The sequence below is a fragment of the Pseudophryne corroboree genome, unplaced genomic scaffold (assembly GCF_028390025.1).
Source record: "Pseudophryne corroboree isolate aPseCor3 unplaced genomic scaffold, aPseCor3.hap2 scaffold_944, whole genome shotgun sequence".
Lineage (NCBI taxonomy): Eukaryota > Metazoa > Chordata > Amphibia > Anura > Myobatrachidae > Pseudophryne > Pseudophryne corroboree.
The window spans coordinates 26,117-51,721 of record NW_026970524.1 but is presented as its reverse complement, the minus strand read 5'-3'; the positions used below and the strand labels follow the sequence as shown (position 1 = coordinate 51,721).

The following is a 25,605-nucleotide window of genomic DNA, read 5'->3' as shown; positions in this document are numbered from 1 at the left end:
ACCCCCCTGTCAAGTGAAGGAGATCCAACTGAGGCAGCACAAGGGAACTCTCGAAAGAAGAACAAGGCTAGAGGAAGATCTGAAACAAAGAAATCTGACTTTTACCAGAGCTGACCAGAGGAAAACACAAACACAGTCCCCCACTACCACAAATAAAGCAGTCGCGTTTCCCACATTTGGGGAAATCACAGAGGTCAGCATACCCAGAATGCAATGAATGAACCTCACCCTGGGAGAACAATCTTCATGACCATGGTATCTCCTATGCAAAATAAGTATGATTTGGAATAGGGCTGGGGAGGGCCGCTGCTCATGCACATCTCTGTCAAGTAAAGGAGATTCAACTGAGGCAGCACAAGGGAACTCTCATCTGGGGACAACAACTGCAGGGAGAACACATATTTTCAGATGAACATGGGAGGGCAGAAGGCTGCCTAATACTGAAGCACCCCCAAACAACAAACCAAATGCAACAACTAGTACAAGCATTCCTGGGGGAAGTTCTGCAGAAGACGGATTTGCATATGGTGATGTCATCCAAGCAGTGGGTCAAAGTTGGCTTCAACCCTCGTCTGCATATGAAAAGAGAAAAGGGGCGTGCAGGGCATGGCGGCCTTTTGCGGCGCTTGGATGACCCCTAGTTCGCATTAAACACCTCCACCCTCCTTCGGTGTGGGGCTCATGTTGGCTATGCCCCAGCCCCTGAAGCATTCAAGCTGATTTCTTGCAGCAGCTGGGCACTGTAACAGCTCCAGAGCTGCTCTGTAAGGCAAGTAAAAGGGTGTGGGCCCTGCAGCACTACCTGTAGTTCGCATTGTGCGTTGGAAGGCACAAAGTAAGCAGAGAGGAGGAGAAGTCAGGATAGTGCGCAAGGGCATAGAAGGGAGCGGCTCAAGAAAAGAGAAGTGGAAACAGACAGCAAACTAGGCTGGAGAGAGACCTGAGACAAAGAGATCTGAATTATACGAGAGCCGACCAGGGGAAACACAAATTATGCAGTCAAGTTTCCCACATTTGGGGAAATCGCAGGAGCAGCACACCCAGGAGGCTTTAAAATTTTCTTTCTAGTGTCCTTCGTTTGGGAGAAAAATGCAAAGGTACAAGACAGCTTTTCCTTGCCAATATCTCTCTTTTGCAAAGAGCTACGGATTGGAAAATTCAGGGCTATGTCGTGTAGATGATGGCCTAACAGGAGGCTTTAAATTTTTCTTTCTAGTGTCCTTCGTTTGGGAGAAAAATGCAAAGGTACAAGACAGCTTTTCCTTGCCAATATCTCTCTTTTGCAAAGAGCTACGCATTGGAAAATTCAGGGCTATGTCGTATAGATGATGGCCTAACAGGAGGCTTTAAAATTTTCTTTCTAGTGTCCTTCGTTTGGGAGAAAAATGCAATGGTACAAGACAGCTTTTCCTTGCCAATATCTCTCTTTTGCAAAGAGCTGCGCATTGGAAAATTCAGGGCTATGTCGTGTAGATGATGGCCTAACAGGAGGCTTTAAAATTTTCTTTCTAGTGTCCTTCGTTTGGGAGAAAAATGCAAAGGTACAAGACAGCTTTTCCTTGCCAATATCTCTCTTTTGCAAAGAGCTACGCATTGGAAAATTCAGGGCTATGTCGTGTAGATGATGGCCTAACAGGAGGCTTTAAAATTTTCTTTCTAGTGACCTTCGTTTGGGAGAAAAATGCAAAGGTACAAGAAAGCTTTTCCTTGCTAATATCTCTCTTTTGCAAAGAGCTGCGCATTGGAAAATTCAGGGCTATGTCGTGTAGATGATGGCCTAACAGGAGGCTTTAAAATTTTCTTTCTAGTGTCCTTCGTTTGGGAGAAAAATGCAATGGTACAAGACAGCTTTTCCTTGCCAAAATCTCTCTTTTGCAAAGAGCTGCGCATTGGAAAATTCAGGGCTATGTCGTGTAGATGCACTACCTGTAGTTTGCATTGTGCAATATCTGCATTTCTTTTTCATTCATGTATTTTCATATATCACTCTCCTGTTTGCCATTTTATAATTGATAAAACGTGCTAAGAGAGATTTGTCGCTATTTCATAGTTAAAGTGTAAAAGTAATGCGTTAAGGGATAAAGTGTAAAGCACACACGCAGCTCTACCTATGGTAAAAGGAGAGATTGGTGTGTTGCACGGTAGACGATCGAGGATCATCTACATTGATAAAACGTGTTAGTTGTGTTACGGTGGACATTGGTTTTGTATACACGTGTCTCTAACAAAAGGCTGAGACTCGCGTACGCAAAGGCCGACGCACGCAGCGTAAATTACGCAACGGAGCGTCTGGGTACGCCCACGTAACTCAAATCACACGATAGTGTTGATTTTTAAATAGCACAATAAGCGATAAATAGCGCAATAAGCGATAAATAGCGCAACAGGCGATAAATAGCGCAACAAGCGATAAATAGCGCAACAGGCGATAAATAGCGCAAATCTATTTTATTTAAAATTTAAATTAACAGATCCTTCTCCAAATTTACAACACATCTGGTCTAAAGAAAAATTTCTGCGCAGAAATAGAAATAGAAACAAAAGTGTGTATGTGGTGAGTGAGTGTTTGTTTTTACAATTTTGGGGATTGAACCACAGAAATCATCGAGTTCTCGTGAAGTACATACGTGTAAGTGACATACGTGGTGGCTAGGGAGGCATCTCTGGTTAAACATAAAATTTGAGCATTAGAGTGTAGCAGACCAGGAGGTCATACTGTAACAGACCAGGAGGTCAGACCAGGAGGTCGCATAACAGACCAGGAGGTCCAAGTACAGCAGACAAGGAAGTCCGCTATAGAGACAAGGCACAACACCAAGAAGGGTTGGTGCGACACCCATATAGGCCATAAAAAGCTCAGGCTGAAGGAATTCGCAGCTGCTGAATGTCGATTCCACTGGTCGCTCCGTACATAAGATTAGTTGCTTATGTGCTGAACGATTGTACCGCACGTAATTGTGTGCATTAAGTTAGTCTGACCAGTACCATTTGTGTACAAACCCGGTCATAAAACTATTTGTATATTCTGACGTGATTTGTGTAATTTTTTATTTTCTGAAGGGAAGTTCGCTGGTCACTCAGGAATTGTCCAACAACCAATAGTTACTGGAAAGAGTAAGTGTTCTTCGGATATCTCTCGCATGTTCCAGTAAATAGAGGTTCATAGGGGCCCTGGGTCGAGTACGCCAGCACTATATCAGTGTGTGGGCGTATTGGTCGGCGTGGACGAGTGAGTGAGGTGCTCGGTAAACTTCACCGTCAACCTATCTTTTAATATTTTGGTTTTTTGTAAGGGTTCGCTGAAGACCCTGAGATAAAGGTCAGAGGTAGAGCAAGCAACACCTGCAAATTATGGGGGCCAGCTGTTCAGGAAGGGGGCGATCAACCTCGGTTCGGGTTGATTCAGTAAACCGACAAGTCGGGTCGGCAAGGTATGTAATGTGTGAAAAATATGGTTTACATACAGAAATTTTATGTGATGAATGGGAGAGAATGACAGTACATGACGGGGAGAAATTCCCAAGAGTAGGTAGCTTCAGCCCAGAAGTGTTAATGAATTTAAGGAGGAGGATATGTCTCATTAAATCAACAAAGAGACGAATCCAACATTATGATTATTTGCAGCTATGGCAACAGGAGGGTGAAATACAGAGAGGATTGGCTCTGGCGGCGGGATCTGGCCCTATCAGGAAACTGATAGCCATGGCCCCGCCGCCACCATACATATCAGGAGAGAAATTGGTTGCGGAGAATGACGCATCAGGGGGTAACAAACAGGCACTTAGCAACTGTATAAATGTTAAGGATAATGTTAATAAGTTAACCAATGCAAGTATTAACCCGTGCAAGTTGTACCCTGTTTTGAACTTTCCCCAGGAGTGTGATCAAGAGGACGAATCGGCAACAATATCGGCGCTCTCTCTAGCAGCCACTATATCAGAAACGACAGTAGGCACGGCCCAGCCCATAAGATTAGTAACAAAGCCCCCTAGCGGAGGGACAGGTGAGGTCGTATCAACGGGTAAGTACGGCACCTTACACTATGCTGAAACCATTTCACCACAGGCTGTAGAATCTACACAGAATGATGTTAGTAGACTTAATCCTGTTAGGGTAATAGCTGTTCCAAATGGGAAAACTGACACATCAGGAGTCACTCCTATCAGGAACATTGCCATGTATAGCCCATTTTCCAGAATGGAATTAAGGACCATAGTGTCTGAATTCCCTGACCCCAGAAAAGACTTAGTTGCTAGCCAAAAATACATCAGAGACCTAGGAAACACTTTAGAGCCCAATAACAAAGACTGGCAGATATTGCTGAGGGCATGTTTACCCTCCAATGTCGACTCAGCTCAATTTTTAGCTGACTGTGGATTGGATCTGGATGTACCTCTTACAGATGTGTACAACAAAGATAACGTAAAAAGAATACATTTACAGTTAAAGGAGTATTTCCCAGCTGTAGCCAAATGGAATAGAATTTTTTCCATTAAACAAAAAGAGACAGAAACAGCTGCTGATTATTTTCACCGGGCATTATTAGAAATGGCAAAGTACACTGGCATAGAGGACATTAGGACCAATGCAAACCATCAAGAAGTAGCAGTATCTGTGCTAATGGATGGTTTAAAAGAAGCATTAAAGACAAGGGTACAGACCACGCAACCATGTTGGCGAGGTCTGTCAGTGGCTACTTTGAGAGAGGCTGCTATTGATCACGACCGGAATATCACCAGACACAGGGAGTCGCAAGGTGATAAGTTAATGTCAGTAAGTATACAGGCCCTGACCACAAAACAGCCTGTGTTTATATCACCAAACCCTGTGGGTAAGTCAAATGTGGTAACATGTTATTTTTGTCATAAACAGGGACACATAGCACGAGACTGTAGAGCGAAAAATTCGCAAAGATCTTACCAACCCCCTAGACAACGACACGACACACGACATTGGGAGCAAGGTCCGCAGAGACGGAGTTATGAGCCACATGCAGGAGAAACAAAAAGATACTCCCCGAACAGAGACTGGCAAACTCCTGGCAGTTCCCATTTAACCCCTTCACAAGTAGTTGCTGCCAGCGGGATTCAGGGAGGTCACCATACCCAATAGGGGTGTGGCCATACCTGTAATCTGCAGCCAGTAAAATTGATTGCAAGCCTTGGGAGTGAACCTTAAATTGCAATCAATGTAGCTGGTAAATCATTAAACTTTCTTGTAGACACAGGGGCGGCCAAATCAGTGATAAATTCGACAGTGGGCATGAGAACCACTGGTAAGACAATTCCAGCCATAGGGGTAACGGGAGTAGTCCAGCATTACCCTGTTAGCAAACCAGCCGAGATTACAGTAGGGCCTTTACATACCAAGCATTCCTTTTTGCTGGCTGCATCGGCACCGACTAATCTCCTGGGAAGAGACTTATTGTGTAAAATGGGGTGCGTCATTTATTGTACTCCTGAAGGTGTATTCTTGGACATACCTGAGAATCACGCTCAGGAAGTGCGAGACATGTTAGACTCCCCATCAAAATTAATGTCACATACCATTATGACAAATAGGACTCCATCCCAAGTAGAAGAAATGACATCCCAGATACCAGAGTCACTTTGGACTAAAGATGGACAGGACACTGGATTAATGGCAAACGTAGCTCCAGTAGTTGTACAAGTAAAAGATGGTAGGATAGCTCCAAAAATCCCACAGTACCCTCTGAAGCCAGAGGTGGAGTTAGGAGTGTATCCCGTAATAGAGCGCTTGCTACAACAGGGTATTCTGGTAAGAACGTCCAGCACTGCCAATAGTCCCATCTTCCCTGTGAAAAAGAGTGGGGGGAGGGGTTACCGGCTAGTGCAGGATCTAAGGGGGATCAACAAAATAGTTGAGAGTCAGTTCCCCGTAGTGCCAAATCCAGCTGTCATCCTTATGCAAATCCCTCCCACTGCGAAATTTTTCACTGTTATTGACCTCTGCTCCGCTTTCTTTTCGGTACCTCTGCACCCTGACAGCCAATATTTGTTTGCATTCACATACAGAGGAGTCCAATACACATGGACTCGATTACCACAAGGTTTCATAGACAGTCCAAGTATATTTTCCCAGGCTTTGCATGATTGTTTACAGTCTTTCCAACCAGAGAGTGGATCAGTATTAATACAGTACGTGGATGATCTACTACTGTGTTCTGATTCATTGGAAGCATCCCTGAAGGATACGAAACAGCTCCTGTTTCATCTTTCAGACACAGGACACAAGGTTTCCAAAGACAAGTTGCAATTATGCCAAACTAAGGTAAAATATTTGGGACACTGTCTAACACAAGGACTGAGACACCTGACCACTGATAGAATTCAAGCAATTAGAGACATGACTCTGCCAAAAACCCAGCAACAGATCAGAACATTTTTAGGAATGTGTGGGTATTGCCGTAACTGGATCCCAGGGTTTTCCATTCTAGCGTTACCTCTGCAGGAGATGGTCTCCTCAAACAAACCTGATCGGATTTCGCATACAGACGAGTCCGAGATGGCATTTGAGAGACTTAAACAGTGCCTAACGCAGGCACCAGCATTAGGTATGCCAGACTATGGGAAACCCTTTGAGCTGTACGGAACAGAAAGTGCTGGTTGCGCGGCAGGCGTCTTAACCCAAAAGCACGGTGATGCCAGCAGGCCAGTAGCATACTACAGCGCTCAGCTAGACACGGTAGCGCGATCCCTCCCCACATGCTTGCGAAGCGTCGCTGCGATAGCATTGCTAGTAACGAAAAGCGAAGATGTAGTGCTAGGTCACAACCTCACAATTCATACACCACATGCAGTGTCAGCCTTGCTAAATTCTGCCCAAACCAGGCACGTCTCATCAGCGCGGTTTACAAGATGGGAATTGGCACTAATGGCCCCCGTAAACATCACCATAAGGAGATGCAGTGCATTAAATCCTGCAACATATCTCCCAGGTGTGCCTGGACAGGCACAAAGGGTGGAGGATGAGAGTGGTGGGGAAGGAGAATTTAACACACAGGAGGACACACATGATTGTATGGAATATTTGACCCAAAATTTTACCGCAAGGCCTGACATCAGTGACAACCCGCTGAAAAATGTAGATCTAACTTTCTACACGGACGGTAGTTGTCACAGACAGTCAGACTCGGGAGACTTGTGTACTGGATACGCAGTCGTAGATGACCAAGGCACCATAGAAGCGGAACCGCTAGGCCCACCTCACTCAGCCCAGGTTGCTGAACTGGTCGCCCTAACCAGAGCATGTGAATTGGCTAAGGGCAAATCAGCCAATATCTACACCGACTCTAGATACGCATTCGGGGTAGTCCATGATTTCGGAGCCCTATGGCGCCTCAGAAATTTCATGACGGCAGCTGGTACACCGGTAGCGCATGCAGCTCACATCAAAAGGCTTCTAACAGCGATACAGGAACCCGACAGAGTGGCTGTTATCAAGTGTAAAGCACACACATATAGCCAGGACCCAGTATCACTTGGTAACAGCCGAGCAGACGAAGCAGCTAAGTTAGCAGCTGGTACCCCCAGACAGACAGACACCACACAACTGATGGTATTTAATACCATCAACACACAGAAGTTGTGTGAAATGCAAAATTTGTGTTCCATACAGGAAAAGGCAGTCTGGAAGGCGAAGGGATATGGCCAGGAGTCCTCAGGACTCTGGACGGATGGACAAGGTAAACCGGTGGCCCCCAGAGCATATCTTCCATGTTTAGCTGAGGCAGCTCACGGGCTGACTCATCTGGGCAAGGAAGGAAAGTGCAAGTTGGTAAGAGCATATTGGTGCGCCCCAGGATTTTCATCTCATGCAAGTAAGAGAGCAATGTCATGCCTTACCTGTTTGAGAAAGAATATCGGAAAGGCAATACCAACAGAACCATCTCATATCCCACCTGCAGGCGGTCCTTTCCAGGCAATACAGATTGACTTCATTCAATTACCCCCTTGTCGAAATTTGAAATATGTACTTGTTTGTATAGATGTGTTCTCAAATTGGGTTGAAGCATTCCCGGCGGCCACAAATACCGCTATGTTTACTGCTAAGAAAATTGTGCAGGAATTTGTATGTAGATATGGTATCCCTAGAATTATCGAAAGTGATAGGGGTACCCATTTTACAGGTGATGTCTTTCAAGGAATGTGTAAGTTGATGGGAATTGATAGCAAGCTGCACACTCCATACCGTCCACAGGCGAGTGCGAAGGTGGAAAGAGTGAATAGCACTATTAAAAATAATTTGAGCAAAGTTATGGCAGAAACAGGATTGACATGGCAAGAAGCTTTACCCATTGTACTGTACAGCATCAGAACCACTCCCAGGTCCCCTCTTAATCTGTCCCCTTTTGAAATCTTGTTTGGTCGACAACCGCATGTTATGATTAACCCTCAGGATGATTAGAAGTGTAACAATGAAGTGACTGTAAAGTACCTGGTTAATATGAGTAAACAGCTAAGGAATCAAAATAATAATTTGAAGTTGGTGATTCCTGATTTACCAGATAGTAATTGTCATGACATTGAACCTGGGGAGTATGTAATGATACGAAATTTTCTACGCTCAGGTTGCCTTATTGACAGATGGGAAGGACCATACCAAGTCTTATTGACTAGCACTACAGCATTGAAAGTTGCCGAGAGAGAGACTTGGGTTCATTCGTCCCATTGTAAGAAGGTTGCTGATCCAGAGAGGTCCCGTGATAAGGAACAGACGGTAGAGGACGTTGTATCACTGGAGTGTCTGTTCCAGGAGGACTGAGGCGGCACCTGAGCATTGAAAATCACAAGATCAAAAGCAGTTGTCGATTCCCTGTTCCCTTTTATTGTTTTTCTCCAACTTCCCATCCCCTCTCCCTCAAATTATTTTCCCCCCCTTCTCATTCTTCTTCGTTTCCTCCTATAAGATGGACTTGCCCCAAGAGACTGTGATCCGGATTTTCCTGTTGACCATGATGTTGACCAGAGCAGTCTGTTCCGGCGAGAGTACCATGGAGGTCGAGAGAGGTTCTGGAATGGGTTCTGATGACAGAGATGGAGGCGTAGTTTTCCGAGAACAACATAATCAACAAGCAAAGGCGAGTATCAGAAAACGATCCGATAGCATTGACAATAGAAGGAATTGTGAAGGATTGTTAGCTGAAGAAAACTGTATCTGTAGGCTCTGTGACAACGTAATCGAGGATGGGTGCATTAAGAAATGCCAATCCAGTTTTAATATCCACATGGACCGGCATCCCTTGAGTGACTATCACTCCTTAGTGGGTAGCGTGTTAAATCAAACAGATTGTTGGGTATGCTCTCAAGTACCTCAAGGTCATAGCAAATCAGGACTAGTACCATTTCCTTTAACGATAGGGGAGGTACTTGAGCTAAGTGGTGGGAGACCGGTGGACAGGAGGTTTAATATCTCCAGTCCTCCTAGTTTGAAGCTCCACCAATATCATGTGGATAGATCCCTCATATGTTTTAACATTTCCAATCCCCGAAAGCCGGGAAATTGGGAAGTGTCATGGAGTAACCAAACCATGACCTTTTCATATAGAGCAGATAGAATGCCGACAGATACAGAGCTTATACGCCACATAGCCAGTAGAGGAAAATCTTTCCGGTATAGGTATACCCTAGGAAGTAGGATTACGAGAGTTGGAGAGGTATCACCAGGATACTGTGCACATATCGTACAAGCTGATACGTGTACTAGACAGATGGGAGAATTAGGGTTAGGAGATTTCACATGGAAAATGTGTAATATGGTTATGTCCTACTCCGTCCCATATGTTCTCCCCGATGATGCATATTTCATATGCGGGAGGAAGGCGTATAAGTGGCTTGCCCCAAACTCTGAAGGATTGTGTTATATTGGAAAAGTATTGCCTGAGGTAATGACTGTATCACATGCCAAAATGAAAGACATACACCGTGTTGCCCAAACTCCTTATACTCACACCCATTACGAGCACGTAGTTAAACGGCACCTGATAGAAAGAACAGAGCACCCGGCCTCTGACATGATCCATGAATCCACCGGGATTCAGTTTCTACTTGCGTTAGACCTCACTCGCACCGCCAGAGGAGTGTTGAATTATAAATACATATCTGCGCTCGCAAATTTGTTAGACAATATCACAGAAATGTATAATGACACGTTTAGGTATACTGGAAGAGAACTTCAAGCTTATAAAACAGAACTAGTTCAGCATAGAATGATTCTCAATTATCTCACAGCAGTAACAGGTGAATATTGTGTCACACTGGCAACGCAGTACGGCGTGAAATGCTGCACATATATAACGAATAGTACCGAGGACCCGGTCGAGGTCATAGACCAAAAGATGGACGATATTCTCCAATTGAAGTGGGAATTTCGCAGGAGACACAATCTCACCCTTGCTGCTGTGAGTAATGAGCTGACTAGTTGGGTGTCATGGTTGAACCCGCGAAATTGGTTCTCCGGTTTAGGAGAATGGGCTCAAGGAGTTATAACGGATGTAGGGAAGTTTCTCCTATGTATCTTAGGTGTTATCATAACGATTGGCTTGATATTTAGATGCGGTCAGGCTTTAACGAAGTGCAAACGAAGTACCAGGGTGATGAGTTTAAGGAGTGAGGGAATTGTAATGCGATTTCTACGGTCCGTTTCTTTCACCTGTTTTTCCGTTTTCCTCTGAGGTAAAAAGACCCACTTGGACGAGGAATTTGATGAGCCGATATACAGACAACAGATGGATTAAAGAAGAAGTTTTGACAACCTTATACACAGATTTTTGATGAACTATGCCATAGATCCCCAGTTTCCCTAGAAATTTTAAAATTACGCTAGCCCAACACTTTTGTAAATCTATGGACATTGACAAAGCTTTTTGCTCGCACCTTATGGGCAAAAGCACAAAGAAGACTGCATTCAACAGACACCAAACAAGACCTCAATCGACGAATGTTCATTAACCTGACATAGAATACCACTGCATTTACCGTAATTATGTATTTTCTTCATCTCTACAACCTTCAGGTAATTACACACATAGTATAGGGAATACAGGCACAGATATCAGCAATCACATATTCCCCCATTCATGTATCATCAACTAAAATGTGCTCCCCATTTTTGTTACAACCAAAATCCGAAAAAAGCTCGGTAAAGTTTGACAGCCCATCCACAGACCCGTACCACGGGATAAGAAGGAATTCAAATGTATACTTCGCAATACCTCGAAGCTTGATTTAAAACACGTACGGCACGATGATACATGACCCCCCAAACATGGATTCATACACACATGCTTCTGCTATCTCACTAGGTCATACCCTTTTTCCTACCTTCTCCTCTCCTCCCCTACCCAACCATGTAAATGTATTAACCCCTGACATATATTTTTCTCTTTTTGAAATGTTTTAGGAAGTGGCAGTTATTGTTGACTGCCAAAGGGTGGACTGTCAAAGTCAGAAAAATATCACGATGCACACTGCCATATTTGCACCTCATATGTGTCCCTGCTGCGCATGCGTGCGCTCTCCCGTGCGTGCGCATACTCGCTGTTGCGGGCACCCGCAGGCGCACGGTATGCACATTTACGGTAGAGATTGTGTGCGTCTAGCGGGCGACTCTTTCGTTACATATTTTCACCATATAATGCATTTTGTAGATTATGGTCCCTTTGATAGATTCTGAAAGTTTAGTTAATGTAGTATGTTCCTGGACAGAGAGATCCCTCATTGTTTGATACGAAGGGTCAGACAGGAGTAATACAGTGGTGTTTAGTATCCATCGGAAGAGTATTTAATTAGCAATATTCCGGTGTTGGTTTGAAGCGGATCAATCGCTCGTGCGAATAGTTATGGACATAAGAAGTTTATGAACATTTACTGTATTTGCACTTACTTATCCATGCGGCGGGAAACCCAGTTTCCCTCCCACCTGAGCTGTTGGAAATAGTCACAGCCCACCTGTATGAATCAACCTATGACCTTTTGTTATAATGCGAAGACGAATTCCTGTGTCCAATGAACAATGAGATTGTAGGGACCATTGAATTGTATTGTGTGTGGGGCATAAATAGACAGGCCGATCACATCCAGCACTCACTCTTCATCGGTTATCATTGCTGAAAATCGGGAGCTGGATGTCCAGAGGCGCATGCGATCGTTTCCTTTGTGCGTAAGTTTTCTCCGTAATCATATTGTCTTTTCTTGTTATTATGGGCCATATCTTTCTCTCTCTCTCTTCTCTTTCTCTCATTTTCTCTTAAACGTACTTGTATTGTATTTACTGTGTAGTTACCTGGTTAGTTAGTCTATGTTATATTGTAGTGTATGACTTGTATTGTATTAATTCTTTTGCAAGTATAACATTCATAATATATATATTAGGCGTTGGACCCTAAGCACGGTATTTGTGTATTTCTTATAGTGTTAAGTATTCTCAGAGCGTCGGTGACGCTCGAACAGCTTTTGAGTTAATAAGGTTATACAGTGTTGCATTTACACCCTATCTCTACACTAAGGTTTTACAGCAAATTACATTGTTTGTGGTTTAGACATAAAGGTTTAACATTGTGAGCGTCGGCGCCGCTCGTGATCTCCTCGTGGTCTCGAGCGTCCGCTACGCTGATAGCGTAGCATTACGGTAGTCGCTCACCTATAAGTGTGCCCGATACCAACAGCGTATTCTCATGAGCGTCTGTATCGCTCGAGCAGCCCGCTCCCGATACAGCGTCCGTTACGCTATAGCGAACCATTACGTTAGTCAGCAGCCAATAGCGTGCCTGCCTGTGATCTCTTGGCCGTGAGCGAACGTGACGCTTGAGCGTCTCGACCACGGCTAAGCGATTGTTACGCAACGAGCGTACCCTTACGGTACTCCATACGCAAATAGCGTACAGTGTTCTTAGACCTCACAAAGGGTTTTAAATAAGATAAATATTTAGCTTTATCAAAGCGCACTGTCAGCAGTGTTCATTCCGGGAGTGGACAACTGGGATGCAGACTTCCTCAGCAGACACGACCTACATCCAGGAGAGTGGGGACTCCATCAGGAAGTCTTCGCACAGATTGCAAGTCGGTGGGGACTGTTCCAGATAGACATGATGGCGTCCCGCCTCAACAAAAAGCTACAGAGGTATTGCACCAGGTAAAGAGACCCTCGGGCAGTAGCTGTAGACGCCCTAGTGACACCGTGGGTGTTCCGGTCGGTCTATGTATTTCCTCCTCTACCTCTCATACCCAAGGTGTTGATAATAGTAAGAAAAAGAGGAGTAAGAACAATTCTCATTGTTCCAGATTGGCCGCGAAGGACCTGGTATCCAGATCTGCAGGAAATGCTCACAGAAGATCCGTGGCCACTTCCTCTAAGACAGGACCTGTTGCAACAGGGGCCCTGTCTGTTCCAAGACTTACCGCGGCTGCGTTTGACGGCATGGCGGTTGAACGCCGGATCCTAGCGGAAAAGGGTATTCCAGATGAGGTCATTCCTACGCTAATAAAGGCTAGGAAGGACGTGACATCTAAACATTATCACTGTATATGGCGAAAATATGTTTCTTTGTGTGAGGCCAGGAATGCTCATACGTAAGAATTCCACCTGGGCCACTTCCTTCACTTCCTACAAACTGGAGTGAATTTGGGCCTAAAATAAGGCTCTATTAAGGTTCAGATTTTGGCCTTATCCATTTTCTTTCAAAAGGAATTGGCCTCTCTTCCTGAAGTAAGTACAAACTTTTGTGAAGGGAGTACTGCATATTCAGCCTCCTTTTGTACCTCCGGTGGTCCCTTGGGACCTTAACGTGGTGTTAAGGTTATGGTTTGAACCACTTAAAATGGTGGAGTTTAAATATCTCACTTGGAAGGTGGTCATGTTATTAGCCTTGGCTTCCGCTAGGTGAGTGTCGGAATTAGCAGCTTTATCACATAAAATCCCCTATCTGGTTTTCCATATGGATAGAGCGGAATTGCAGACCCGTCCTCAATTCCTGCTAAAAGTGGACTCATCCTTTCATATGAACCAACCTATTGTGGTGCCTGTGGCTACGCGTGACTTGGAGGATTCCGAGTCCCTTGATGTGGTCAGGGCTTTGAAAATTTACGTGGCCAGAACGGCTAGAGTCAGAAAAACAGAAGCACTGTTTGTCCTGTATGCAGCCAACAAGATTGGCACCCCTGCTTCAAATCAGACTATTGCTCTCTGGATCTGTAACACGATTCAGCAGGCGCATTCTATGGCGGGATTGCCGTTGCCTAATTCAGTCAAGGCCCATTCCACTAGGAAGGTGGGCTCTTCTTGGGCAGCTGCCCGAGGGGTCTCGGCACTACAGCTGTGCCGAGCTGCTACTTGGTCGGGTTCAAACACCTTTGCAAAGTTCTATAAGTTTGATACCCTGGCTGAGGAGGACCTCCTGTTTGCTCAATCGGTGCTGCAGAGTCATCCGCAGGAGCCCGTTTGGGAGCTTTGGTATAATCCCCATGGTCCTTACGGAGTCCCCAGCATCCTCTAGGACGTAAGAGAAAATAAGATTTTAAACCTACCGGTAAATCTTTTTCTCGTAGTCCGTAGAGGATGCTGGGTGCCCGTCCCAAGTGCGGACTACTTCTGCAAGACTTGTATATAGTTATTGCTTACATAAGGGTTATATGTTAGTTTTCATCGGTCTTGGACTGATGCTATGTTGTTTTCATACTGTTAACTGGGTTGTATATCACAAGTTATACGGTGTGATTGGTGTGGCTGGTATGAATCTTGACCTTGGATTAACAAAAATCATTTCCTCGTACTGTCCGTCTCCTCTGGGCACAGTTTCTCTAACTGAGGTATGGAGGAGGGGCATAGAGGGAGGAGCCAGTGCACACCCAGATCTAAAGTCTTTCTTAAAGTGCCCATGTCTGCTGCGGAGCCCGTCTATCCCCCATGGTCCTTACGGAGTCCCCATCATCCTCTACGGACTACGAGAAAAAAAATTTACCGGTAGGTTTAAAATGTTATTTTTTTCTCTGCAACCCACTGCTAAATTGTGCTTCCTAGCTGTTTTTTATAAAATCACTTAATTAAATCTAACTCTGATTACGTCAGAGAAGGCCAGGTACCCTACACCATAAGAGGGGGTTTGAAATTTTGACTTGTCTACTTAAAGATCACCAAAATCTGATCACAAGGTCAATTACATCCCTGGGTGGTATTGAACCACCAACCTTTTGGTTAATAGCCCATGTAAGTGAAAGAGATCCTGAAGCACTCACTCATCATGGGAAAGTACCAATGTGTTTCTTACAAAAATTCTCCAGATTATTGACTTTTTAAAGTTTTTCTAGGAAACGTTCTAGATAAATGCTTATTAGCCTTTGTCAGTATCTACTTTTGCAAGGTGTCTATGTGGCGCAATCGGTTAGCATGTTTGGCTATTAACCAAAAGGTTGGTGGTTCAATCCCACCCAGGGATGTAATTGACCTTGTAATCAGATTTTGGTGATCTTTAAATAGACAAGTCAAAAATTCAAACCCCCTCTTATGGTGTAGGGTACCTGGCCTTCTCTGATGTAATCAGAGTTAGATTTGATTAAGTGATTTTATAAAAAAACAGCTAGGAAGCACAATTTAGCAGTGGGTTGCAGAGAAAAAAAATTATGCTGGCAGAAAAGTCCAATTTAGTGACGAAACAGCTCTTCATTTTCTGATTTTATGTTTATGCTAACAAATTTGCTCTCTGAAAAGTGTCCACAAAGCCAAGTCTCTGATTAACACCTTTGTAGGGATGGTTTTTCACCTATTACTGAATTAAACTTGCTTCATTGGAAAGGCAGCAAGATGCATCCTCATTTCAATGTCTACTGAAATAATACAGGTTGACACCAGGAAACATAAACGTCACTGCATCCTTGCTGCTTCCTCATGGGGAAGTCTGTTTAATGTGAAAACAAGGTGATATCTAATCAGCACACAGGTAAGGAATTAAGAAAATCTTTCTTTATGGGTGAAGATGTTTCTCACAAAATTGTTGCACCAAAGCATCATTGAAATTCAAGCTGGAAAGATGATTTTAATATATCACTTGTACATTTTGTACTGCTCTTCTGGTGACAATGTAGTTTGTTTTTGTCCATTACCATTTTAATAATAGGGTAAAGAAAATTAAGTGGATTTTTTAAAGAAAACAATACTGTCAATATACTATTAAAACAAATTAAAATGGTAAAAGTTATTGTACTTTAAGTAAAAATAAAAGAGCCAAAATATCAATCCCAGTTTTGGATTACTTTAATTAACAAAAAACAATGCATATAGCAGAGGATAGTTTCAATCTGCCTACCTCTGGGTTATGGGCCCAGCATGCTTCCGTTGCAGTACTCTGCTGCTCATGTAAGTGCAAGAGATCCTGAAGCACTCACTCATCATGGGAAAGTACCAATGTGTTTCTTACAAAAACTCTCCAGATTATTGACTTTTTAAAGTTTTTCTAGGAAACGTTCTAAATGAATGCTTATTAGCCTTTGTCAGTATATACTTTTACGAGGTGTCTCTGTGGTGCAATCGGTTAGCATGTTTGGCTATTAACCAAAAGATTGGTGGTTCAATCCCACCCAGGGATGTAATTGACCTTGTGATCAGATTTTGGTGATCTTTAAGTAGACAAGTCAAAATTTCAAACCCCCTCTTATGGTGTAGGGTACCTGGCCTTCTCTGATGTAATCAGAGTTAGATTTGATTAAGTTATTTTATAAAAAACAGCTAGGAAGCACAATTTAGCAGTGGGTTGCAGAGAAAAAAAAATTATGCTGGCAGAAAAGTCCAATTGAGTGATTAAACAGCTCTTCATTTTCTGACTTTATTTTTATGCTAACAAATTTGCTCTCTGAAAAGTGTCCACAAAGCCAAGTCTCTTATTAACACCTTTGTAGGAATGTTTTTTCACCTATTACTGAATTAAACTTGCTACATTGGAAAGGCAGCAAGATGCATCCTCATTTCAATGTCTACTGAAATAATACAGGTTGACACCAGGAAACATAAACGTTACTGCATCCTTGCTGCTTTCTCATGTGGAAGTCTGTTTAATGTGAAAACAAGGTAATATCTAATCAGCACACAGATAAGGAATTAAGAAAATCTTTCTTTATGGGTGAAGATGTTTCTCACAAAATTGTTGTCCCAATGCATCATTGAAATTCAAGATGGAAGATGATTTTAATATATCACTTGTACATTTTGCATTGCTCTTCTGGTGACAATGTAGTTTGTTTTTGTCAATTACCATTTCAGGAATAGGGTAAAGAATATTAAGTGGATTTTTTAAAGAAAACAATGCTGATAATATACTATTAAAACAAATTAAAATGATAAAAGTTATTGTACTTTAAGTAAAAATAAAAGAGCCAAAATATCAATCCCAGTTTTTGATTACTTTAATTATAAAAAAAAAATGCACATAGCAGAGGATAGTTTCGATTAATCGACCTCTGGGTTATGGGCCCAGCATCCTTCCATTGCACTACTCTGCTGCTCATGGAAGTCCGAGAGATCCTGAAGACTAAATTGATTAAAGGCCTAAAAGTACTGGACTATAAGGAAAGACTTACTAGGCTGAATATGTATACACTAGAAAAGAGGTGCCTAAGAGGAGATATTATTAATATCTTCAAATATGTAAAGATACATAACAAAGAGTTATCAGAGGAATTATTTATTAAAAGAACACGTGGTCACTCGCTGCGACTGGAGGAAAGTTCAGAATGCAATGGAGGAAAGGGTTCTTCACTGTTAGGGCAATCAGGATGTGGAATTCCCTGCCAGGGAAGGTGGTAATGGCGGACTCTGTAATTGGATTTAAAAAAGGAATGGATACATTTCTGAATGAAAAAGCTATCCAAGGTTATAATACTTAAAATATCAACATGGTTAATCCGGGGGTAACATGAGTTATAGTAGCTAACTAGTCATAAAACATTATTCAGCAAGTATGTAGAATCATCACAACTTAAAACAGGTTGAACACGATGGGCAATTTGCCTCTATTCAACCTCAAAAACTATGTTACTATATGTTACTATATTACTGTAGTATACAGAACACCACAATGCAATGAGCAGTGATAGTGAGCACTGATGAGGATACTAGAACTGACACTGAGCAGCAAGATGCAGCACTGGACTATTAGTAATGTACTGTAGTATGCTGAGCACCACAATGCAGCACAAGACAATGAGCAGTGATACTGAGCACTGATGAGGATACTACTGAGAACTGACACTGAGCAGGAGAGACACACTACTAGTATTACTGAGCAGCAATAAGTAACCACTGATACTGAGCACTGATATTGAGATTTCCACTGAGAGAACATAGCCACGTCCTCTCCGCTCTCTCTTCAATGCACGAGTAAAAATGGCGGCAACGCGCAGCTCTATATATAATATCCGAATCTCGCGAGAATCCGACAGCGGGATGATGACATTTTCCCTTGTTCAGGTTTTCCGAGTCAGGCGGGAACAACCGAGCCTGCCTCAGACCAGTGTAAACCACGTGGAGTTCGTGGGGAATTCGGTTCTCGGAGAACCGAACCCGCTCCTCTCTACCTTATACCCATCAATTTTTTTTATTTTCAATCTAAGCCCCTGCAGTTTTCTGTAAGCATCTGCTTCGCTATGATGATCAACAAGTCACAAGGGCAAACACTCAGGGCTTGAGGCATAGATCTTAGGACCAGCTGCTACAAGCATGGCAGAGGTGTCACTATCACTGGTGACCCCCAGAGAGGTGGCGAGGGAGATTGTAATGCAGTGCGTGCAAATAAGCAGCGCAATGGTAAAAAGGAGGCATGATTTCATAGGTAGGGGCGTGGCCTGGTGGCCTGAATCTACATTTTGTTGCTCCGGGTGTCCCGGGGGTTGGGGGCTGCACCCGGGGACTAGTGTGTAAGCGGTGCTGGCTCCTGCACAGTGACAGGGCATGGCCACCCAGTATGACACCTCCCTTTTTTACCATGCTGTAATTGCAGTCGCACTGCAGTTCAGCGTGATCATAAACAATGGTGTAGCCTCCTGCTGGTGCAGACTGTATGTGCGCGCAGGAAGCCGCCACCATTTTTGTGATCACAGCGGCTGAATGTGATGTCATACAGCCGCTGTGACCACGCCCCCTGTGTCTCCTCCATTGCAGACCCCATTTTGAAGCCTTGCCCCCGCACTGCTCCATCCCTGACCTGGAAATGGAGTGTTGCTGACCCCACTCTCCCCCCCTGCCCCGATTGACAGGCAGAGGCGATCGCATGCAGGCACATGCGTATGCTCTTAGCAATTTTTGCAGTTGGATCGCTTATTGTGATTGCAATCCAACCTGAATCAGGCCCTATTACCTATCACAATGCGCTGCGGGCAGTACAAAATTGGGTTAATATAGGAGAAAAACCCCCAGACCTGTGCTCCTTAACTGTACCTGGTGGCTAGTGGAGCGGCTGCCCAGTAATCAGTGTCCACCCCAGTGCGCACACGGCCCACCCCCTACGGCCACGCTCCCCTTAATCAGCGGCCTCGTGATCCGGAAGGGCGGTGTGTGTGTGACTGACCTTAGGAAGAAACCGGAGCCTCCGCTGCAGTGACCCAGCAACCAGGGCACGGGAGTATACAGCGCCGCTGGGAGTGATGAAGCTGCAGTAAAGATGTCTATTAGACCTAGCCTGCTGCAGCCCTTGTAGATTCTCATAAAACAAGTTCTTCTTTTCTTGTCAAAATTAATAGCTAAGAATAGGCTGCCTGAGGCAGGCCCCTGTTAAGTGGCCTGCTACTGAAGGCACCAACTACAAACTGAGCTCCCTGTTCATGGAAGCGGGGTTATAGAGGAGGATGCGCTGAGCATCTTGGGAACAGTCAAAAGCTTTGAGCCGGTTGGTGCCTCAGATCAAGATCCTACTCTACACCCCAATGTGAATCCTTGTGGAGTCCAGTGTACCCCACAGAAGAAATTAATGTGTCACACCCATTGGCAGCAACCTTAGAATAGCTGCTGACGGGCACAATTGAGAAAGGAAGGGGGGGGGGGGCATTTGAATCCAGCAAATAGATGCAATTCAAATATGTAATTTGTACCTTCCTATTTTAAAATATAATGGATGAACCTCACCGTGTGAGAACAATCTTCATGATCAAGAGATCTAATATGTAAAATAAGTATGAGTTGGGATAGGGCTGGGGAGGGTGGCAGCTCGGGCAGCCCCTCCCTCGTCAAGTTAAGGAGATTCAACTGAGGAAGCACAAGGGAACTCTCGTCTGGGGACAACAACTGCAGGGAGACCACATCTTTTCAGATGAACATGGGAGGGCGGAAGGCTGCCTAATACTGAAGCACCATCAAATATCAAACCATATCCAACAACTAGTACAAGCATTCCTGGGGGAAGGTCTGCAGCAGACGGATTTGCATACGGTGATGTCATCCAAGCAGTGGGCCAAAGTTGGCTGGAACCCTCATCTGCATATAAAAAGAGAAAAGGGGCATGCAGGGCATGGCGGCCTTTTGCAGTGCTTGGATGACCCCTAGTTCGCATTAAACACCCCCACCCTCCTTTGGTGTGGGGCTCATGTTGGCCATGCCCCATCCCCTGAAGCATTCATGCTGATTTCTTGCAGCAGCTGGGCACTGTAACAGCTCCAGAGCTGCTCTGTAAGGCAAGTAAAAGGGTGTGGGCCCTGCAGCACCACCTGTAGTTCGCATTGTGCGTTGGAAGGCACAAAGTAAGCAGACGGGAGGAGAAGTCAGGATAGTACACAAGGGCATCCTTTTCTCTTAGTCCGTAAAGGATGCTGGGGTCACATTAAGAACCATGGGGTATAGACGGGATCCGCAAGAGACATGGGCACTTTAAGACTTTCAAAGGGTGTGAACTGGCTCCTCCCTCTATGCCCCTCCTCCAGACTCCAGTTATAGGAACTGTGCCCAGGGAGACGGACATTTCGAGGAAAGGATTTATTGTTAAACTAAGGTGAGCATCTTACCAGCTCACACCTTAAGCATGCCACAGAACGTGGCATTCAACAGAACACAAGCCAACGGCATGAACAATTGCAGCAAAAAGCTGACCAGAACCGTAACACAACATGTGTATAACCACAAGTAATAACTGCAGACACAGTATGGACTGGGACGGGTGCCCAGCATCCTCTACGTACTAAGAGAAAAGGATTTACCGGTAGGTATTAAAATCCTATTTTCTCATACGACCTAGAGGATGCTGGGGTCACATTAAGAACCATGGGGTTATACCAAAGCTCTTGAACGGGTGGGAGAGTGCGTACGACTCTGCAGCACCGAATGACCCAACTTGAGGTTATCATCAGCCAAGGTATCAAACTTGTAAAACTTAGCAAAAGTGTTTACTAAATAGCTGCTCGGCAAAGTTGCAATGCTGAGACTCCCCGACCAGCTGCCCAGGATGAACCCACCTTTCTAGTAGAATGGGTCTTCACCTAATTCAGTAACGGCAATCCTGCCGTGGAATGAGCATGCTGAATCTTACCACAGATTCAGCGCATAATGGTCTGCATGGAAGCAGGACACCCAATCCTGTTGGGAGCATACAAGACAAACAGAGCCTCTGTTTTCCTAATCTGAACCGTTCTGGTGACATAAATTTTCAAAGTTCTGACCACAGCCAGAGACTTTGACTCAACGAAGGTGTCAGTGGCCAAAGGCACCATGTGGAAAGATGAACCACCTTTGGCAGAAATTGTTGACGTGTCCTCAATTCTGCTCTATCTTCATGAAAGATCAAATAAAGGCTCTTGTGATACTGCATGGTTTGTACTGTTTTCCATGTGCTCCCAGATCTTTCAAGCAAGTAGCATGGTCAAGAAAGTTCTGTTTGAAAAGAAACAAACATTTACTGTCATTGTTATGCAAATAAACTTACATTAAAGCTAACAAGAAAGCCCACTCGTTCTGTCTTTAAACTGATAAAAGAAACCCCAATAATATGGGGCATGCAAAAATTGAGATAAAACTCAGTTTTGCTCCTCTCCACGGAAATCTTTAGTAAAAGGCGAAAGATTTGTTCGTTCTGAAGAGAAACCACAGCATGACCAAGATTCTACCTGTCGCCTGAGTGCCATGCCAGCAGTCCTCATTCAGCTCAAAGTGAGCACCCAATTTGAAAGAAAGAAAACAGATTTCTCACCAGGCTTCCCCTTGCTATAAACATGGTTTGTACTCTTTTCCATGTGCTCCCAGATCTTTCAAGCAATTAGTATAGTCAAGAAAGTTCTGTTTGAAAAGAAACAAACATTTACTGTCATTTCTATGCAAATGAGCTTACATTAAAGCACACTCGTTCTATCTTTAAACTGATAAAAGAAACCCCAATAAGACGGGGCATGCAAAAATTGAGATAAAACTCAGTTTTGCTCCTCTCCACGGAAATCTTTAGTAAAAGGCGAAAGATTTGTTCGTTCTGAAGAGAAACCAGAGCATGACCAAGATTCCACCTGTTGCCTGAGTGCCATGCCAGCAGTCCTCATTCAGCTCAAAGTGAGCACCCAATTTGAAAGAAAGAAAGCAGATTTCTCTCCAGGCTTCCCCTTGCTATAAGCATGGTTTGTACTCTTTTCCATGTGCTCCCAGATCTTTCAAGCAATTAGTATGGTCAAGAAAGTTCTGCTTGAAAAGAAACAAACATTTATTGTCATTGTTATGCAAATAAACTTACATTAAAGCTAACAAGAAAGCACACTCGTTCTGTCTTTAATCCGATAAAAGAAACCCCAATAATATGGGGCATGCAAAAATTGAGATAAAACTCAGTTTTGCTCCTCTCCACGGAAATCTTTAGTAAAAGGCGAAAGATTTGTTCGTTCTGCAGAGAAACCAGAGCATGACCAAGATTCCACCTGTCGCCTGAGTGCCGTGCCAGCAGTCCTCATTCAGATCAAAGTGAGCGCCCAATTTGAAAGAAAGCAGATTTCTCACCTGTCTTCTCCTTGCTATAAGCATGGTTTGTACTGTATTCCATGTGCTCCCAGATCTTTCAAGCAAGTAGCATGGTCAAGAAAGTTCTGTTTGAAAAGAAACAAACATTTACTGTCATTTCTATGCAAATGAGCTTACATTAAAGCACACTCATTCTATCTTTAAACCGATAAAAGAAACCCCAAAAAGATGAGGCATGCAAAAATTGAGATAAAACTCGGTTTTGCTCCTCTCCACGGAAATCTTTAGTAAAAGGCGAAAGATTTGTTCGTTCTGAAGAGAAACCAGAGCATGACCAAGATTTTTATCTGAAAATATGTGTTCTCCCTGCAGTTGTTGTCCCCAGATGAGAGTTCCCTTGTGCTGCCTCAGTTGAATCTCCTTTACTTGACAGGGGGATGCTCGAGCAGCGACCCTCCCCAGCTCTAGCCCAACTCCTACTTACCTGCCAGGTGAGATACTATGATCATGAAGGTGCTTCTCCCAGGGCAAGGCTCACCCATTGCACTCTGGGTGTGCTGCTTCTGCGTTTTCCCCAAATGTGGGAAACTTGACTGCATAATTTGTGTTTCCCCTGGTCGGCTCTCGTATAATTCAGATCTCTTTGTCTCAGGTCTCTCTCCAGCCTAGTTTGCTGTCTGTTTCCACTTCTCTTTTCTTGAGCCGCTCCCTTCTATGCCCTTGCGCACTATCCTGACTTCTCCCGTCTGCTTACTTCGTGCCTTCCAACGCACAATGCAAACTACAGGTAGTGCTGCAGGGCCCACACCCTTTTACTTGCCTTACAGAGCGTCTCTGGAGCAGTTACAGTGCCCAGCTGCTGCAAGAAATCAGCTTGAATGCTTCAGGGGCTGGGGCATAGCCAACATGAGCCCCACACCGAAGGAGGGTGGAGGTGTGTAATGCGAACTAGGGGTCATCCAAGCGCCGCAAAAGGCCGCCATGCCCTGCACGCCCCTTGTCTCTTTTCATATGCAGACGAGGGTTGAAGCCAACTTTGACCCACTGTTTGGATGACATCACCATATGCAAATCCATCTGCTGCAGGCCTTCCCCCAGGAATGCTTGCACTAGTTGTTGCATTTGGTTTGTTGTTTGGGGGTGCTTCAGTATTAGGCAGCCTTCTGCCCTCCCATGTTCATCTGAAAATATGTGTTCTCCCTGCAGTTGTTGTCCCCAGATGAGAGTTCCCTTGTGCTGCCTCAGTTGAATCTCCTTTACTTGACAGAGATGTGCCTGAGCAGCGGCCCTCCCCAGCCCTATCCCAAATCATACTTATTTTGCATAGGCGATACCATGGTCATGAAGATTGTTCTCCCAGGGTGAGGTTCATTCATTGCATTCTGGGTATGCTGACCCCTGTGATTTCCCCAAATGTGGGAAACTCGACTGCATTATTTGTGGTAGTGGGGGACTGTGTTTGTGCTTTCCTCTGGTCAGCTCTGGTAAAAATCAGATTTCTTTATATCAGATCTTCCTCTAGCCTTGTTCTTCTTTCGAGAGTTCCCTTGTGCTGCCTCAGTTGGATCTCTTTCACTTGAGAGGGGGGTGCCCGAGCAGCGACCCTCCCCAGCTCTAGCCCAACTCCTACTTACCTGCCAGGTGAGATACTATGATCATGAAGGTGCTTCTCCCAGGGCAAGGCTCACCCATTGCACTCTGGTTGTGCTGCCCCTGCGATTTCCCCAAATGTGGGAAACTTGACTGCATAATTTGTGTTTCCCTTGGTCATCTCTCGTATAATTCAGATCTCTTTGTCTCAGGTCTCTCTCCAGCCTAGTTTGCTGTCTGTTTCCACTTCTCTTTTCTTGAGCCGCTCCCTTCTATGCCCTTGCGCACTATCCTGACTTCTCCCGTCTGCTTACTTCGTGCCTTCCAACGCACAATGCAAACTACAGGTAGTGCTGCAGGGCCCACACCCTTTTACTTGCCTTACAGAGCAGCTCTGGAGCAGTTACAGTGCCCAGCTGCTGCAAGAAATCAGCTTGAATGCTTCAGGGGCTGGGGCATAGCCAACATGAGCCCCACACCGAAGGAGGGTGGAGGTGTGTAATGCGAACTAGGGGTCATCCAAGCGCCGCAAAAGGCCGCCATGCCCTGCACGCCCCTTTTCTCTTTTCATATGCAGACGAGGGTTGAAGCCAACTTTGACCCACTGCTTGGATGGCATCACCATATGCAAATCCATCTGCTGCAGGCCTTCCCCCAGGAATGCTTGCACTAGTTGTTGCATTTGGTTTGTTGTTTGGGGGTGCTTCAGTATTAGGCAGCCTTCTGCCCTCCCATGTTCATCTGAAAATATGTGTTCTCCCTGCAGTTGTTGTCCCCAGATGAGAGTTCCCTTGTGCTGCCTCAGTTGAATCTCCTTTACTTGAAAGAGATGTGCCTGAGCAGCGGCCCTCCCCAGCCCTATCCCAAATCATACTTATTTTGCATAGGAGAGACCATGGTCATGAAGATTATTCTCCCAGTGTGAGGTTCATTTATTGCATTCTGGGTATGCTGACCCCTGTGATTTCCCCAAATGTGGGAAACTCGACAGCATTATTTGTGGTAGTGGGGGACTGTGTTTGTGTTTTCCTCTGGTCAGCTCTGGTAAAAGTCAGATTTCTTTGTTTCAGATCTTCCTCTAGCCTTGTTCTT

General features: G+C 44.5%; 10 non-coding genes across 10 annotated transcripts; 5 read left to right on the top strand and 5 right to left on the bottom strand.

Moving 5' to 3' along the window:
• Positions 1-115: 115 nt before the first annotated feature.
• LOC135048037 (U1 spliceosomal RNA) lies at positions 116-279 on the bottom strand. The gene has a single exon (XR_010239991.1). It is a non-coding gene; the product is annotated as a U1 spliceosomal RNA (small nuclear RNA).
• Positions 280-16,524: 16,245 nt separating this feature from the next.
• TRNAN-AUU (transfer RNA asparagine (anticodon AUU)) lies at positions 16,525-16,598 on the top strand. Its single transcript has one exon. It is a non-coding gene; the product is annotated as a tRNA-Asn (tRNA).
• Positions 16,599-21,961: 5,363 nt separating this feature from the next.
• Positions 21,962-22,077, bottom strand: LOC135047997 (U5 spliceosomal RNA). The gene has a single exon (XR_010239951.1). It is a non-coding gene; the product is annotated as a U5 spliceosomal RNA (small nuclear RNA).
• Positions 22,078-22,351: 274 nt separating this feature from the next.
• LOC135047988 (U5 spliceosomal RNA) lies at positions 22,352-22,467 on the bottom strand. The gene has a single exon (XR_010239943.1). It is a non-coding gene; the product is annotated as a U5 spliceosomal RNA (small nuclear RNA).
• A 286-nt stretch (positions 22,468-22,753) lies between these two features.
• On the bottom strand, positions 22,754-22,869 carry LOC135047992 (U5 spliceosomal RNA). The gene has a single exon (XR_010239947.1). It is a non-coding gene; the product is annotated as a U5 spliceosomal RNA (small nuclear RNA).
• A 270-nt stretch (positions 22,870-23,139) lies between these two features.
• On the bottom strand, positions 23,140-23,255 carry LOC135047989 (U5 spliceosomal RNA). Its single transcript, XR_010239944.1, has one exon. It is a non-coding gene; the product is annotated as a U5 spliceosomal RNA (small nuclear RNA).
• A 144-nt stretch (positions 23,256-23,399) lies between these two features.
• Positions 23,400-23,562, top strand: LOC135047977 (U1 spliceosomal RNA). The gene has a single exon (XR_010239937.1). It is a non-coding gene; the product is annotated as a U1 spliceosomal RNA (small nuclear RNA).
• A 671-nt stretch (positions 23,563-24,233) lies between these two features.
• Positions 24,234-24,397, top strand: LOC135048017 (U1 spliceosomal RNA). The gene has a single exon (XR_010239971.1). It is a non-coding gene; the product is annotated as a U1 spliceosomal RNA (small nuclear RNA).
• A 152-nt stretch (positions 24,398-24,549) lies between these two features.
• On the top strand, positions 24,550-24,712 carry LOC135047966 (U1 spliceosomal RNA). The gene has a single exon (XR_010239928.1). It is a non-coding gene; the product is annotated as a U1 spliceosomal RNA (small nuclear RNA).
• Positions 24,713-25,383: 671 nt separating this feature from the next.
• Positions 25,384-25,547, top strand: LOC135048045 (U1 spliceosomal RNA). Its single transcript, XR_010239999.1, has one exon. It is a non-coding gene; the product is annotated as a U1 spliceosomal RNA (small nuclear RNA).
• Positions 25,548-25,605: the final 58 nt, after the last annotated feature.